This window comes from Biomphalaria glabrata, chromosome 12 (genome assembly GCF_947242115.1).
Source record: "Biomphalaria glabrata chromosome 12, xgBioGlab47.1, whole genome shotgun sequence".
In the NCBI taxonomy this organism is placed as follows: Eukaryota; Metazoa; Mollusca; class Gastropoda; family Planorbidae; genus Biomphalaria; species Biomphalaria glabrata.
Window position 1 is genome coordinate 7,285,288 of NC_074722.1, and position 14,307 is coordinate 7,299,594.

Sequence of the window (14,307 nt, forward strand, 5' to 3'; positions counted from 1 at the left end):
CTTTCCTCGTTCCATTTGCTAGGACAAAGTTGTACAAATGCTCCTTCTTCCCTAGTGCCATTAGAGCATGGAATGGGTTGCCTGAGTCAGCCAGGAAAACTAATGTCTCGGCAGAATTTAAGTCATTGGTTAAGTAACATGCATGACAAGATTGACCCATCTTCTTTGCTGAAGTAAGTCAAGTAACATGTGTATTTTATAAGATAAGATAAGATATAACAATTAGGGAAGGACAGTATCACTGTAAGCTTCCAGTTTTATAGACTCCTAACTTCTATAACAATGTTATACTTTTGACAACGCTTTCAGAATGGGGATGAAGTAGAAGAAATAGTACCGGTACCAGAAAGTACCATTGTGTTCATTGCATTGCCAGGCCAGAGCCTGCAGCTGGCCGCCACTTTACCCTCTCGCCTTTTCCACGCCACTGTGGTGACGTAAAGTAGACAGAAATGTACCGCACAGTAGATACCTGTCTAGTCTAGTACCCGGATGTCAGATCTCGTTCACACCTGTCTCTAAGGCTGCCTAGAAGGTAGCAGTAGCGGGGTGGTCCCAAGAACGTTCTATGGAGAAGACTGGAATGATGACAGCTGATGAGCAAGCTCGATAACGCCTGATTAGTTCCCTAGGTCAGTGGTGCTAAAACTACGACCCGTGGGCCATATACGGCCCGTGACTTGACGCTATCTATATCCCCTCTCATTACTTCTGGCCCACGGTGCATAATAAAACCACAGAGAAATTATTTTTTTTGGGGGGTGGAGGGGAAGATGCAGCCCGCGACATGTTATGAAGTGTGTGGGTGTGTTTCTATGGTGACGGTGGGAAAAGGTTAGCGATTGGCTGTGAATGATGCAACATAGGGTGGCATTGTCGTCACTTGGTCTTAGGACAGACGACTCCAGACCGTGAGACTGAAAAGTTGTGTTATTGTAGTGAGCTAGATTTTTGTTAAAGAATATTATTACTAAAGTCTACTACAGTTATTTTATCTCATTTCAACTTGATTTTGTTTATATCTATCTATATTATAAAGTAGAATGTGAGGGGTATGTATGTATGTATGTATGTTACTTATAGACATCAAAACCGCTTGACCAATCTTGATAAAACTAGGCAGGAATGTTCCTTGGGTACCAACTTAGACCGTAGTGTATGTATTGTAGCCCTAAAACAAACTTAAGACCCTCAAAAAAAATAAAGCTGTCCGACTCTATTACAGCTATAGTATTTTATGGATCTAGGCCATGTCTACAATGTTGACATGAGAAAAGATAGAAAGGATTTAGACCTACATCTAATTTTAAGAAATACACTTTGCGCAGATAGTTTTTTACTTTGACACATGAAAAGACAAAAGAAGATCCATTGATTTCATTATATAATAAAATTAACCTTCAATTTTGTGTTTCAAAAGCATTTTTTACATTAATTAGTTCCTTATATCTGTGATTACAGATTTCCTGACGAACATTCTTTCATTAGACAATTCAGTAATGAATCGCGTACTAAATATTAATTCGTTTAATTGTTTACTTTATAATCCCATCCCTAGATCTAAAACTCTAATTCAACTCTAAGATGATAAAACTTCTCTTCGCACAGATAGTTTTATACTTTAACACATAAACATATTAATTAAAGTCCATTCATTTCATATTTTGATCATATAAACATTCAAATTTGGTTTTCTAAAGCTACATTCATTTACGAAAGCTGCGAAGCCGAGTTAAAGGCCTAGATCTATATTCATTCATGAATCGCGTACTAAAAATTATTTCGTTTAATTGTTCACTTTATAATCCCATTCATTGAACAAAGCTATCGCTCTTTTCGTTTTTAATAGATAAGAATGTATCGACTTCCTTCGGGTAAACCCATTTTCTCAAAACTAATTTTATTTTCGTAGCGAAACAGAAATAACGTGAAAGGATCATTAGCTACGTTTAACATACATCTAAATCCAATCCACTAGATTATCCAAAAGCATTTTTTACATAAATTAGTTCCTGATATCTACAGATTTCCTGGCGAACATTCTTTCATTAGACATTACCAAATGGTTACACATTAACTCTTCTGAGGTCTGAGTCTATTCCTAGGCCTAGGTCTAAAACTCTTACTGAACTCTAAGATGATAAAACTTCTTTTCGCAAAGATAGTTTTATGCTTTAACACATAAACATACTAATTATTGTCCATTCATTTGATATTTTAATCAAATTAACATTCAAATTTGTTTTTCTAAAGCATTTTTAATACATTCGTTCGCTGTTCGCTAAAGCTGCGTAGCCGTGTTGAGATAGGCTTATATTCATTCATGAAAAAAAGTTCACACATGCGCAGCACAGAACTCTAGATTAGTGTAGATTTAGATCTACGTCTACCTCAAGATCTACTTTATACTTTATACACATGAACATACAAAATTTAGTCTATTCATCTCAAATTTTAATCAAATATATGTAGGCCTACAAGCAAATGTTTTAATTTGAAAAAAAAATGGATTTAATTAAGCCTATTAGCTATTTTGATTTAATAGCTTCATTCACACTATTTTTACATTGACACATTCGCTTTACTTATTACATTATTATTTCGTTTAATTGTTTACAAAACACTCTCAGTGACTATATCGACAGTAATGCGCAAATAAAGACCCGCGGGTCGCGGGTAACATATGTCTAGTTATAAATAAAGTGTTTATTTAGTTGGTTCACAAAAGGAAGTTATTCAAGTTATTTGAAGTCTTATTTGTTAAGATACATTACGCCTACAACGGTTCACTTGTCTACCAGCAGTGTGGTGCTACAAGTCAACGACCGGAAGCAACAATGATGCAGCCCGCGAATCATGTGTCACAAATATGTCCTCCACATGGAAACAGGACTGGGCACCTCTACTATAAGTTAAGGTTCTAATCCCGTAAGAAAAGTAACTCAATCTATCTTACGTATATGAGAATATGTTGAAATTCTATTGGGCGGCAATAAACTTTGCTTGAAAGGTGGAAATAAAGATGGCCGAGTTGTGTAAAGTAGAAGACATACCTGCTAAATCAAGTGTCCTGGCACCGTTAAGCGTTACTATAGTGGACATTTGGGGGTTGGGGGGGGGGTGACATAAAGACGTAACGGGGTGGTTATATAACACACTCGTCAATGGTTGCCCCCGAGGGACGTTGATGGTAACAGAACGGTACGATCTACCTGGCGTTTTACTGACCGAGGCCAAGGTTCAGTGTAACGAGCTCTAATGACACCATATTAGCCCAGCCGAGCATAAGCAGCAGTCGTAAAGGGAAGGAATAATTGGGGGGACGTTGGGTCTGATTATTCCCCCTTCCTCTTTCTGTACTTTACTAATGGTTTGGTGAATTGTCTCTGTTAACAGTGTCATTTCGTTCTCATTTAATCAGTTATATGTTAGCTTTTCAAATGGATTTTCTTCTTGTCTGGATCTATACCGAGATTCCGTTTTAAAATTTAGTAGACATTTTCATTAATGGTGGGGAAAATCTATAATTAGCAAGATTTCTGGTGTTTCCGGTGTATAAATAAAGGCAGCGTTGGTAAGCTTTGATTTAAAAAAGAAAATTCTATGATAAATAGTTAATTGTGTACATAAAAAAAAAAAACACTTTTTTTTCTGCTCTTCCTACAAAGAAGAGTTTCGTAAGGATTTTTTAAATATCCCCAGTATCGAAGTGCTACTGGGACGGCACGCTCCTCTACTACCTAACAGGGTACGGGCTAGATAGTGCCAAGCTCATGAGGGCAGCAAGGTCGCCCGACACAGCTCGAAAAGGCCGCGCCAGAGTGACGGATAAGACAGCGTATCCTTAAGTCAGAAAGCATTAATAGAAAAAAAGATGAAATTCGAAGCTAGAAAAATGATAAGATGATAATATTTGAAAACGAGATCTTATTTTCTTTATCAGATGAGCTGAAGAGCTGATGGCTTCATGTCATTAGAGTGACCCGCGAATCAGCCAGGACTCAGGAGATCCAGACAAACCCTCGTGTTGGTGTCCATATTATCCGCTTTTCCAAGATCCCGTGAGGTCTCTTACTGACCGTTACCCCAGGGTCCCACAGGGGGCCTGGACATAACCCCTTTGATGTCATTTTACACTCGCTGCCTGCTCATTCATCAGAAGCGAGCAACCAGTACCTTTGGAAACCCTAAAAGAGAGCAGGGTGTTCAGGCGGCGACCACGATGAGGTGGTGCTGGAGCCCTTCCGTTGTAGCACAAAAAATTATTTCAATGCAGAGAAAGTCACAGCGTCAAAGAGTTCATTTCTTTGAAAACAAATGGACAAGTAGCTAGATTCTAGCCGGAGTAATAGAAAGAGTTACCACGATAGTCAACTTCTGCGACTTGAGATACTGTTAAAATCATTGCTCAAATTTTATTATTTTTTTTAAAGTTGGCAACAGTGAAGTTCTAGTTAGCGTCCTTGACATTGTAGAGTTCATCACAAAAATCTCCTATAACCCGGCGCAGTGTAAGAAAGTAATACAATACCAGTCGGAAGATGGATAAGAAGTGATAAAAAGACCCAGATTTGACCTACATATTTCTTCCCATCTGACAAAACTATCGTCTGCTGATGGATCGATATAGGTCCTCTTTTTTATCGTCTGCGAGCTTTCTTAAGGATTCTTTTCATTAGAGTTTTTAACGTCGCGATAAATACAGCTCAAAGAAACCACATCAATATGTGTAGTCTACACTTATACACATCATTTAAATTTGATTTTAATTGTATAGGTCTAATGAATTACTTTCCCGAAAGATATTTTCTCTGATAAAGGTAAACTCAGGTAGACGACCCTGAGTAGAGCACTTCTTTCAGTTTTCTAATACAGTAGGGCTCGATGATTCCATACTGCACTACTTTCAGTTTTCTAATACAGTAGGGTTCGATGACTCCATACTGCACTACTTTCAGTTTTCTAATACAGTAGGGTTCGATGACTCCATACTGCACTACTTTCAGTTTTCTAATACACTAGGGTTCCATGACTCCATAGTACACTACACTTAGACTCGAAAGTTCACTCTAAGCCTGAAACGCGTGCGTTCAAAAAATGAACACACTGTAGGATGACACTGATAAGTTTGGCGTGCGTCTAAATTTAGAAGATCGCGCGTTAAATCTGGGTACATCCTGCGTGTATTTTTAGACGCCATCTTACATCTGCAGTCTCTGCGGGGCGTCGTCTGATAGTCGGCTACAAAACTGAAGCTTCACGTCTGCTTCAATAAAACTTTTCCCTTGACATGAAGCCATCAGCTCTTAAGCTCATCTGATAAAGAAAAAAATCTCGTTTTCAAATATTATCATCTTATAATCTTTCTAGCTTCGAATTTCATCTTTTTTTCTATTAATACTTTCTGACTTTCTGATACGCTGTTGTCTTATCCATTACAAATGTGCTACGCTCTGTATCTTTCCTAGTTACGTCGGCACGAAATTAGTATGGTTAAGAAAACAAAAAATGCAGAAACAGGCTGAACAGTTTTACCTAGTTGCAAACGCTTTGAATATTACAAATAAAAATGGTTTCATTTAAATTGTGGTATCCCTCATTAGTTCAAAATGGTTTCATGTGTTTTCTTTGTATGCATTGAACACAATTATGCAATGCAGTTCATTGTAACTGGTGAATGTTATTATTATTATTATGTTGAAAAACGAACTAATACTCATTCTCAGGCACTGCTAGTGTCGAGCTTCGTATTGTTATTATTATCATCATTATTATTTTCGCATTTAGAAGGATTGAGCTTTTGTGAGATAATGGGATGTGGTGGTCGACCGGTAGAGCGCTTCTGAAATGTAGGGTTTCTTCGTGTACAAATCTCTGTGAAGAATTGTGATAGGAATATTCGGGGTGTCTCTAACTTTAATAAATTGATTTGCTGGCCCCATGTCAACTTCGGCCATAATAGCTGTATTAGTATACGTAATGTTTACGATAAGAAGGAAATTTTTTTTTTTATATTTAAAGTTGATTTTTATTTAACTTTTAGTTTTCCAATATTTACATACGTTTCTTTTTTCGTACATTTAAAACGATGTAAGGATATTTAAAAAGGTGATGCGTGTCCAGGACAAGATTTTGAATAAGTTCAAAAAGAGGATTAAGGGTTATGTCAGGGCTATTCTTGGGTCTACTAGATCTAGTGCATCTGGTGGATTGGTGACCTTGGCATGAGACATATAAGGAACTTCTACAAAAATCAAGAAATATAACTCAGTCTTAGAAATTCGCAGGAGAAGAAGGGGTGACTTAAATCATTATCCAACGGTAGCGACAACATGTCGGTAACATGCGACGAAAGAGGTAGGGCCACATTAGTCTCCGGAAACCTGAAAAAAACTATTTACTTTAATCCTCGAATTTGTTGACACTATTTGATAAATTATCAAAAATTTCAACATTCCAAAACAAACTTTATAAGTGTGCAGATGAGCTTAAAGGTTGTGATGATGAGGTCAACGATTGTGGCTGATGTGTTGAAAGATTGTGGCTGATGTGTTTAAAAATTCTCCTGATGTATTCAAAGATTGTGCATATTATGTTCAAAGAGCGTGTATATGTGTTCAAAGATTGTGCTAAAGTGTTAAAAGATTGTGCCGACATGTTCAAAGATGGTATCGATGCGTTTCAGGATAGTGCTGATGTGTTTAAAGATTGTGCATAGGTGTTTACAAATAGTGCTGATAAGCTCAAAGATAATGCTAAGGACATTCTTTATCTTCACTTAACTCTTTCTCTCCTAACGGACGATACCAAAGTTGATTCCACCAGAATGTGGTAAATAATTACGGAGAGAAAGAGTTAAACATTTTTCCAATACCTTCACCCCCCCCCCCCAAAAAAAAAAAAAAAAGATAAATAAAAAATAAAGTAATAAATTTCGTTCAAGAAACACACAGGTAAAAAAAAGGAACAAATCTACCATAACAAATTATAACGTGTTAGTTCCTTGTTCCCTGTTCCACCTCTTCTCCCCCACTATGATGACACGGCTACATTGTATAGATTGTTTTATGGCTATTAGTGTCTCACCAACTTAGAACCTGTGAAGTCCCACGATTTGTTTTCAGTTACAACTAATCCGGTTAATTCAATTAGTGCTCAGCTATTTTGTAACGAATCGAAAAACAAAAAAAGCGAGCGATGATGGGATGTTTGTGTGTATATGCGTTAGTGTGCGTGTGGAGGAGGTTAGGTGGGTGATGAAGTGTCTGAAGTCAGTCAAGAAGACAGAGCATCCCGGCACTAAAATTTCTTCAAGACTAGCCAGTCTCTACCTGTCCTAGAAGAGAAAAGAAAAAGTGAAATTTTAAACATATTATAAGATGTTTACGATGATTCTAAATTTGGAAAAAGCATCTGACTATGAACAATTCGTTTAAAGTTTTCTCATGAAACGTTTAAATTTTTTATGTAACATTTATTTTACAATTTGTAACAATTTATTGAAAGACAGCTTTGACTTTTGAAAAGATCTACACAATATTTTTTTTTATTTAGTCAGTAATTACTTGATCTACGCTCTTGTGCCAAGGAAATCAAACGCTGTGCCAGAAAAACATCTTTTGGGATACACATTACCTGCCCTTAAGTTATGTTATTTTTTTGAGATTTTTGCTATGGCTTCTAGCTTACAGCTAGGTGATGAGCTGTATAGAGGGAGTTAAAATAATTTACATTGAACTGATTTAAATGATCTCAGAACCTAGTCCAGTATGAGGTACATTTACAAGTTGTAAATTTAGCACAAAATGTGTTGCTAGCTTATCTAAACCAACCAATGTAGCCTACTTTGGTTGTTTGTAACTATGTCTTTGAATTGATGGACATTTCTTTTATTCTTTTTACCTGCCAAGATCATATTTCCTCATTTATAACCACCGTTATGGCTGAGTGCTAAAGCTTCCTGGTGGAGTCTGTGAATTTTAATTTCGGGATCCTTAGGGCACCCCCGAGTCCACTCAGCTCTAATGGCTACCTGACATTAGTTGGCAAAAATTATAGGCGGTTGGTCGTTGTGCTAGCCAGGGGACACCTTCGATAACCGTTCTTTGCACATATTAGAAATATCTTGAATGATACTGGCTCTTTACTGAGTTACTGAGCTGTTTGAAGTATGGTATCAGTGACAGGATACGAACGGCCACGCGATAGCAGCTATGAATCCACCATACAGCTGGTATATGATATAGGCTTTAATTGTCGGTTGCCTGTCCAAAAATGACACACAAACAAAAGAATTTCTTACTCAAAGGTGCATAAGAGTACACAACTTAAACAACAACAACAAACCTTATCAACACTTCCTGTATTTTGTTCACCGGATACCCCAAAAAGCTTGCTATTTATAGTGTTGTAACCCTGCCTTGCACCAGTGCTTGAGATGCGCACTGGCGCACTGTTGAACGCAAACAGGAAGACACTAGAATGGAGAGAAGAACAGTGCATCAGGGATTGTGAAGAGTCTGAATGTTTGGGAAACTAAGAAGCCAGCTTTTGTGCTGCCTGAAGGTTGTAAAAGGGACCTGGAGCGAAGCGCGGAAGGCTGTCGTTGGTCCACATTCGGGTTAATTAGCAAAGGACTGGTATACTTAGTAGTAAGACTCTGAGGAAGCTGAAGGAGGTTATGTGTTTACCCTAGTGAATAAACACCTGTATTTATTTCCTGTTAAACTGTGTTGAGTTGCCTGCCTTTTCGTTGAGTGCCTAACTTAGAGAGTTGCAACAATAATTTTTTTCCGCCATAGAGGAATATCTCTAATAGACATGCGCAAAACCTCTAAACAAATATAAACAAATTTGAACTTGTCTTGTGGCCAAAGCATTCATAGACTTTGTCCACTTTCCTTTTTTTTAAACAGATAAACTGACACAAAATTTGGTTATGATTTCGACTGCATGTTGCTGAAGGTAAAACTCTGAACGTGCCCCCATGCCCCATATAAAGGAGAAATTCTTTTTCTGATGTTTTCCTACTCTGACGTATTATGACGCACTCTGTTTCAAGAGCCTCTCGACGCAAAACGTGAGTTCCGAAATACCTCATTAGCTGCTAATATCAAGTGAAGCTATTTCAGAGGTGAAGACGAGGGTTAAAAAAAAAAAAAAAGCCTGCCCACACAATTTCAATTAGTGACAAACTCCACAGGTGTGCAATGGACTAGTTCTGGTGTCAGAAACCTGTTCAACAAAACAGTCACAGCGTTAGAACAGCAGAAAAAAAAACGGACGTACAGACTGCACAAACTGTGGTGCGATCACTTCAACATGTTTTACATTTTAAAAAAGCAAAAAAAGTTGGAATTCTCCCAAAAATGTAAGAGTAGAGAAAAGTACAGCGGAGATTTATTTGTAGTTTGGAAGCGCGTCATAAGCGTTTGTTAAGTATCGGCCTAGTTCTAAGCCTTATAGACTAACATTTATAAAACATCGACCATGTTATAGGCCTGATTATCTTATCTTATAGATTTCCAGATGTTCCTTCAAAACAGTATCTGATTAACTCCTACACGTATCCCTGAGTTAATCTGGTATAGTATGTTAATTAAAGACTTAAACTTCGCTAAGTCATTGATTTCCCTGGCTGATACAGGCAACCCGTTTTACGCTAGAATGGCTGCCTGGTCGTGTGGTATGTGCGCTGGACTGTCGTTCGTTCGTCTCAATGGTCCCGGGTTCATACCATTTTCGCTGCCATCTCCTGTCGTCCTGCGGGAGTTTTGGACTAGGAAGTAAACTATCTTCAACTCTGAAGGAACATCCGAAACATGTAAAACATTTTACAAACAAGCAAAACAAACATAATGAAGGCACTAAGAAAGAGGGAGCACTTGTATGAAGTAGTCTTACAATAAAGAAACAAGAAACATACTTTCATTTTTACATCTTTTACATGTATAATTTATTTTGCTTGTCTCTTTGTATTGACTAGTTAGGTTTCTTTTATAGCTTCTTTACTTTATAGTCTTCTGTCCTGAAGCGTTTCTAAGTTGAATGATTTTACTAATGAATACTTTCTTTTCGTTATAGAATACAAATTTAAAAGTCACATAGCTGCTATACGTTTTCGTATATTTTTTTATATTTAAAATAGTAATATGCTGCAGGAGTGTAGTTAGGAATTAGCCATCATTTGGGGGCCAGGGTTCTTACCCTTTTCGGGGCCCCTGTATTTTGTGTAATATTTAATATTTAATGTAAAAACACTCATTTGGGGGCCCCTTCAAGTTGGGGCCCGGGGGATTGTAGCTAGGAATTAGCCATCATTTGGGGGCCAGGGTCCTGACCCTTTTCGGGGCCTGTATTTTGTGTAATATTTAATATTTAATGTAAAAACACTCATTTGGGGGCCCTTTCGAGTTGGGGCCCGGGGGATTTTCAAATTCTCACCCCCTCAGCTACGCCACTTCTATGCTAGTATTGGTATCGGCCTAGTTCTAAACCTAATGACATTTATTTAAGTTCGTCATTGATTATGGCCGGATACTATCGTTAGTTATGTTTCTACCTTGTTCTAGACAAGAAAAAAAAATATAACATTTTCATTGCTTTTTTTTTTTTGAACTGGAAATACTAAAAGCATCCCACCTCTAGGGTTGGCTACACTACATAGCGGTCACATCCTAGTCAGGCGAATGATGGTGTCATGAGACGTCATCATTCCCACTCTCTCCTCTTGATAAAGTAACTTTGTCAACACGGCGTGGCCATTTAGCTGCCACCTACAAATTTAACTCGAACTTAGTTTCAAATTATATTTTTTATTTCATTTCTTTAGATCCTTCAAGTTTTTGTTTAAATGACCCAAAGTTTGAATTTGACTCTTCATTTGACATTTTCATTAAGGAAAAATATTATGAAATGGGAGATCATCGCTATTGGCTAGAGGTGTACCTGCTTGTGGTGCAGTCTTCTGATCTCGAAATTCCTTTATCCCATAGGAGATTTCTTTTTTTCACCCTCATTTCATACTTTTTGAACACTTGATGTATTGTAACTACGATGCATTTAATTAAAACTCCAACCTTGAAGCATTTTTTTTTGGTCTAATTATTAAAAATGACACACGTTTGTATTCTGTGATGTTTGTATTCTGTGATGTTTGTATTCTGTGATGTTTGTATTCTGTGATGTGCTGGAAGTTGAAAGAGTTGAAACTCTTCTCCCAGAGTTCCTAGTGAACATTAAAGGTACACAAACATGTACACGCATTAGAGAAGTGTACAAGTATTACAAGGCACGTAACTCTCTACGCTTAAGAGATATATCATTTTCACCAAAGGTTTTTTTTTCTCTCAAACATACTTAATGTCGATAACAAGGGAAGACAATCATGATATATTCCTCACAGAGACGTGTTTGAGACCCAAGTTGTCTTCCTTGGTTAATTGATTTTAGATCACGGTTGTTTACATGCGCCTAGGTAAACATGAAAGAATCTTCCTTTTGTTTGATTTAATTAATTTATTAATGTCTAGAGATTATTCACTATTTAATTATTTTAGATAAATGTAGAGAACTCAAGAATTATAGCGGCCCGAACTAATGACTAGGTGCGAAGCTTAGGGTTAAGTGTTAGAACAAAAGCAGTAATACTAACTTCCTTGATTCCGACCGTTGAAGTTTCGTCATGAGCGTTAGGTCGAATGTACATGAGACACGTTGACTGCGATTCCAACACTTCCACTGCGAATACGACACATTATCTGCAACTCCATCTTAGTGACTGCAGACACATTGAAAGTGACTCTGACACACCGACTGCAACTTAGAAACAGTCAAAGTGACTTTGGCACATCGACTGCAGCTCAGACTTGTTGATTTCGATTTCGACACATCGACTACAAATCAAACATGTTCATTCCGACACATCGACTGCAACTTGAAAATGTTGTCTCCGACACATCGACTGCAACTTGGAAATGTTGACTCCGACACATCGACTGCAACTTGGAAATGTTGACTCCGACACATCGACAGCAACTCGGAAATGTTGACTACGACACATCCACTGCAACTCGGTAATGTTGACTGCGATACGTCAACTGAACCTCATACATCTTGACTGCGACACATCAGCTGTAGTTCAGACATGTTGACTGCGACACATCAGCTGTAGTTCAGACATCTTGACTGCGACACATCAGCTGTAGTTCAGACATCTTGACTGCGACACATCAGCTGTAGTTCAGACATCTTGACTGCGACACATCAGCTGTAGTTCAGACATCTTGACTGCGACACATCAGTTGTAGTTCAGACATGTTGACTGCGACACATCAGCTGTAGTTCAGACATCTTGACTGCGACACATCAGCTGTAGTTCAGACATCTTGACTGCGACACATCAGCTGTAGTTCAGACATCTTGACTGCGACACATCAGCTGTAGTTCAGACATGTTGACTGCGACACATCAGCTGTAGTTCAGACATCTTGACTGCGACACCTCAGTTGTAGTTCAGACATGTTGACTGCGACACATCAGCTGTAGTTCAAACATCTTGACTGCGACACATCAGCTGTAGTTCAGACATCTTGACTGCGACACATCAGCTGTAGTTCAGACATCTTGACTGCGAGACATCAGCTGTAGTTCAGACATGTTGACTGCGACACATCAGCTGTAGTTCAGACATCTTGACTGCGACACATCAGTTGTAGTTCAGACATCTTGACTGCGACACATCAGCTGTAGTTCAGACATCTTGACTGCGACACATCAGCTGTAGTTCAGACATCTTGACTGCGACACATCAGCTGTAGTTCAGACATCTTGACTGCGACACATCAGCTGTAGTTCAGACATGTTGACTGCGACACATCAGCTGTAGTTCAGACATGTTGACTGCGACACATCAGCTGTAGTTCAGACATGTTGACTGCGACACATCAGCTGTAGTTCAGACATGTTGACTGCGACACATCAGCTGTAGTTCAGACATGTTGACTGCGACACATCAGCTGTAGTTCAGACATGTTGACTGCGACACATCAGCTGTAGTTCAGACATCTTGACTGCGACACATCAGCTGTAGTTCAGACATGTTGACTGCGACACATCAGCTGTAGTTCAGACATCTTGACTGCGACACATCAGCTGTAGTTCAGACATCTTGACTGCGACACATCAGCTGTAGTTCAGACATCTTGACTGTGACACATCAGCTGCAGTTCAGACATGTTGACTGCGACACATCAGCTGTAGTTCAGACATCTTGACTGCGACACATCAGCTGTAGTTCAGACATCTTGACTGCGACACATCAGCTGTAGTTCAGACATCTTGACTGCGACACATCAGCTGTAGTTCAGACATCTTGACTGCGACACATCAGCTGTAGTTTAGACATGTTGACTGCGACACATCAGCTGTAGTTCAGACATCTTGACTGCGACACATCAGCTGTAGTTCAGACATCTTGACTGCGACACATCAGCTGTAGTTCAGACATGTTGACTGCGACACATCAGCTATAGTTCAGACATGTTGACTGCGAACCATCAGCTGTAGTTCAGACATGTTGACTGCGACACATCAGCTGTAGTTCAGACATCTTGACTGCGACACATCAGCTGTAGTTCAGACATGTTGACTGCGACACATCAGCTGTAGTTCAGACATCTTGACTGCGACACATCAGCTGTAGTTCAGACATGTTGACTGCGACACATCAGCTGTAGTTCAGACATGTTGACTGCGACACATCAGCTGTAGTTCAGACATCTTGACTGCGACACATCAGCTGTAGTTCAGACATGTTGACTGCGACACATCAGCTGTAGTTCAGTCATGTTGACTGCGACACATCAGCTGTAGTTCAGTCATGTTGACTGCGACACATCTGCTGTAGTTCAGACATATTGACTGCGACACGTCTGCTGTAGTTCAGTCATGTTGACTGCGACACATCTGCTGTAGTTCAGTCATGTTGACTGCGACACATCAGCTGTAGTTCAGACACTTTAGATTTTCGACTCTCTACTAGTTCACCAAAACTGTGAACTAGATAAACGTCACCAGGCAATGTGCTTCGATGTAGACTTCCATAAAACCAAATATTTTTTTATGACCTATTTGAACGATCGGTTTATTCTGCATGTTATGATTCATCGTAAAATAAAGTCACATCTTCCAGAAAGTTTATGAAGAAATGAAGCTCCAGACAGTGATAGGGCTAGATAAGTGTGATACATTGATTGGCTACATAAGGGTTAAACATTCATACACTACTGCAGTGCATCGCTTTACTTA

The 14,307-nt window shown here is 38.8% G+C and overlaps 1 protein-coding gene across 1 annotated transcript in view; it reads left to right on the forward strand.

Annotated features, from left to right (window-relative positions):
• LOC106067387 (rhodopsin, GQ-coupled-like) overlaps nucleotides 1-14,307 on the forward strand; it is a 140,366-nt gene that overhangs the window by 60,509 nt on the left and 65,550 nt on the right. The gene's annotated exons all lie outside the window — the stretch shown is intronic.